The sequence below is a fragment of the Hippocampus comes genome, unplaced genomic scaffold (genome assembly GCF_001891065.2).
Source record: "Hippocampus comes isolate QL1 unplaced genomic scaffold, H_comes_QL1_v1.1 scaffold86, whole genome shotgun sequence".
Lineage (NCBI taxonomy): Eukaryota > Metazoa > Chordata > Actinopteri > Syngnathiformes > Syngnathidae > Hippocampus > Hippocampus comes.
The window spans coordinates 4,268,343-4,272,662 of NW_017805882.1; positions in this window are offsets into that span (position 1 = coordinate 4,268,343).

Consider the following 4,320-nt stretch of genomic DNA (forward strand, 5'->3'; position numbering starts at 1 on the left):
GGCCGGAGCTGGAATTGAACTCAGTACCTCTGCACTGTGAGGTCAACGCGCTAACCACTGGACCACCTGGCCGCCCAGAAGACAAGTTCGGTCTTTGCACATTCCGTGATCAGGATTCGAACCAGGGTTGCTGCAGCCACAACGCTGGGTACTAACCATTACACGATCGCGATCGAAACAATCCCCTCATAAATAGTTATGTTGAATGTAAGAGAGCAGTACACGTTTTAATGACAGGTATTTGACTTGTTGCACAAAAATCGACATGTTTAACCACCTTTTCGGCTCACTTTTGCTAAACCGGAACTCCGTCATTATTTTTTTTTTCTCATGCTTTGTTTAGCTCATTTTGCTACACGAGAGGGTCTAAATATAACAAACGTCTTCTGCTGGGTTGTTAAGTGGTCATCATGTTGTGATCAGTCAGTGTATCGAATGAGATTACGTGCGCAGTGAGCTCATGCCGTGCAAATTATTTTCAAAGCTCCTCCCGCCGTTGCAATTCAAAATAATTACTCTCAGCCTCACATTTAAAAAGCTTCTCTTGTAATTGTTTCACACATTTCAGTGATGTAGTTTCTCAGGCGCCCAAGACAAACATTAACGTGGAAAGCAATAAGAGATGAGAAGCAATAATGTGGTTCCTCAACCTCTGGAGGTTCACGTTGTTTGCGGCAACCATCTTCTCATTATGACGGTGGAAGGTAGCGGTTAAATGAATCCGCCGGTCTTTTTCTGGTGTGGGTGAATGTTTGTCTGGGAGGGCATTACATGCAGGAGAGAGGCCAGGAGACACTCATTCAAGAACACTTAGGAGGCAACAAATCCGCTTTGGATCATTTGCAAAGGTCAGGTCATGTGTCATGTGATATGAGATAGTATGTAAGAAAACAGAACTCGCCTTCAACAATTTAACCCTTTCATGCACCCTGTAACCTGATAACATGATAAGCTGTCCACTGTAATAACCGCTGTCCCTGAAAGGCTTAAAAAAAAACCCCCAAAAAACACATTTTATTATTTTTGACTGTCATTGTTCGTTATTATACTTCTTCAATCGTGCTCAAAACGACTATTGCGTTCCCAGCTGAAATAATTCTGCAGGAAGGCTTTCACTTCCTGCCATGAATGTTGCAATTGTTGTCATCTCAGTTTTGGGTGTCATGATTGAATTGTGGTCGGTTACGAAATGCTTTGGAGTTTCTCCATATCTTATTACCAAGTGAAAGAGTGCCGACTACTGTCCAGTCGAATGGGCCTTAATGGACAGGAAGACGTCTTTCTTCTGATTGTTGCTCGATGAATTCCAGCGTGGATACTCGCCTCTCTCCAGAATAAGTTTGAAGCCCACAAGCCTTGGGAGGAAAGCAATTCACCATCTGACTCGACTTGCCTAAGACAAAATGACTTGGGACTTGTGGGATAAGACTTGAGACTCACTTGAGACTTGCACATGTGTGACTGGATCTCTTCTCTGCTTACATCTACCCCCCCCCCCCAACCTCACCCCAAGTGTTTGCTAAAAACTTCCTTAGCAGGCAGTCGGTCACATGAATGAACCCAAAAGGGGAAGAGGCAAAGAACAAGAGGAAGTGTGAGAAAAAATAAATCTTGTCACAATGTTTTTGTTCTCGACTCAGGACTTTCACTCACAAATAATTAAAGGACAACATTTTAAAAGAACAACTTAAAATGCTTGTCAGAATAAATGAAGGATGGAAAAATTGGAAAACAATCACAGTTTAAATAGCTACAGTCAAACCACAAAAATCGAATGACGGTATTTTTGATTCTGGAACCACCTGTCTTAAACATTTCAAATTGGACGCAAGTGTGAGACCACTGCATTAAACTGTTCATTTGATTTGATTTCTCTTGACACTAAGCTACAATTTAACAAGCTTTTCTGCAATGCTCACAGTATCTTAACACGCTGATGCTTATGCCCAGTAAGAGAATGACTCTACCAAAAATAGCACATATCCTGGTAATATGCTATTTTTTTCTTGCTATTTTGTGTTGCTAAATGTAATGTAATCATAGAAAATTATCGATTCATCCAGTTTCTGAACCGCTTTATCCTCACAAGGGTCGTGGGGCTTGCTGGTGGGGGACACCCTCAACTGGTTGCAAGCCAATCTCAAGGCACACATAGATGAACATAAACTTTTTCGAACTTTAATCAAATCGAAGTGTGCTGCTGAGGATTTTAAAAAAATCATTTGGGACTCAGTTTGGGACTCATGGCTCCATTCACCTCCGCCACCTAGTGTCACACTGTGTGGGAGTTGACTAGCACCCTGATTCAGATCCCTCAAGGAGAACATTTGTTGTCTCATCAGGAGCATGGCCAGACATGGTAGGCTTCATTTTTTTTCATGTCTTTATTGAACATATATGAAACAAATCAACTCGGTTTGGGATTCGTGGCTCCATCGATTTTGTTGATTAAGTAAAAGAAAAGCAGCAGTAGATTTCCTTTGAACCAAATCTCCACGTTCCGTCATGGTTTGGCTTGATTGGGTTTCAGCTCCAGCTGGAGTGAAAGGCGGTTCCCTCCAGCTCGCGCACCTGTGCCACGTTTCCCCATCAAGCCTTGCTTTGGATTGAAGGACTGCCAAGGTGCTTTGCTCGCTGTTGTGCTTCAAGTGTGGTTTTCTAGACCTCTCGTTTTGCTCATAGCTCCTGATTTGTAAGTATTTTGTCATTTTTGTTCTTGCTTGAGATCATTGTTTTTTGTGTTCTTGGGGTTTTGATATTTCATTTGTTTATTATCTGTGTTATATTGTACCTAGCCTTTGCAAGCATGCCTTGTTTTTCCTGGCTCCTTGTGATCAGCGATTTCAGTTTATACTTTGTTGAAGCAATTTTGTTTTTTTCTCTGTTATAAATACTTTTGTTATTGCACTTTGTCCGAGCCTGCCTTTTTGTAATTCAAAAACATTATTCGGTTCATTCTGAACCTGACGTGTTAAATAGGAAGAACTAAAAAAGTTAGACTCCTTCCCCTAATTTAGGGGACAGACTTGCATGATATGATAACATTGTAATAGAATAGGAACCTAAGGCATGTAAATTATTGTCTGTTTTTTTTTTGATTGCCTAGTCTCCTTTTTGCACAAGCGTCTCAATCCAGAGCTCCATGGCTTAAAGAATTTGATTTCCAATTTTTTCAAATTGTTTTTTTTTTTTAATCAAACTTATTTTTTCTGATTAGATTTTCGGCTAATTTTTTTCATGAGGTCCAGCACATGCTGTTGAAGTGATCCATTTAGTTCAGCAGTGTATTAAAATAGACAAGTTAAACACACAGCAACCATGACGTTAGAGGTGGCAGTAAGACCGGATAGAACAAAGATGGCAATGTTTTGCCTCTGTTACTGTGTGCTTTCATCTCCTCTCGTCGCCTCCTCGAGAGCAGTCAGAGGATGAACCAGAGGCTTTTAAAGCAACTCACTGAAAAAGCACCCACTGGTCACCCCATTCACCTCTTTCTAGTTGTCCATCAGTGAAGCCTAATCCATTAATAGGACTTGGAATGTGTCCGAGCATGTCACGTGTTTATGTCCCCTTATTAATGTCCCAGTGACCGGAATGAGAAACGTTCTAAACTGGATGTAGTGTATATACATGTTGGTGGGAATTGTGAGGGGAAACGACCTAAAAGTAAGTCTCTGAGCACATAATGATGCCATTACTATGCACACCCACATAAAATGTAAATTGTGGAAGAGCAGTGGTTTTAAAAATATGATGGGGGGATTATGCTGGTTGTGACTGGATGGTCTAGACCAGGGGTGTCAAACGTACGGCCCGCGGGCCGGATCCGGCCCCCAAAGGACTTTAATCCGGCCCGCGAGATGATTATGTAAAGCAGTGGTGTCAAACATACGGTCCGCGGGCCGTTCCATCAGGCCCACAGGATAATTTAAAAGTGAAGAAAATGCATAAAAGACACAGAATAAATATTTTTAATAAGGTGCAATTCATTGAGTATCCGCTAGGGGACACTGTTTTGATCAGAGAAGAAGACAACAGCAGCCTCAGTCCATCACTGAGACAGACCCATGACAGCAGACGCTATCAATAGCACTCTCACATTTACACATTTAATAGCACGCTCCTTAGTTTGTAAGGTGTAGGCAGGGATTACATTTAGATTTTATATGCACGTGTAAATGGTTTAAAACTTCCTTTCTTTATAAATCTCGTTTAATCTTAAAGTGCATTACTATATTTTTCAAAACCAATTACTTGTTAAAGTTTGTACAATCAGTGGGATCAGTTGCAATGCATATATGTGAATGATAAAAGTAAATT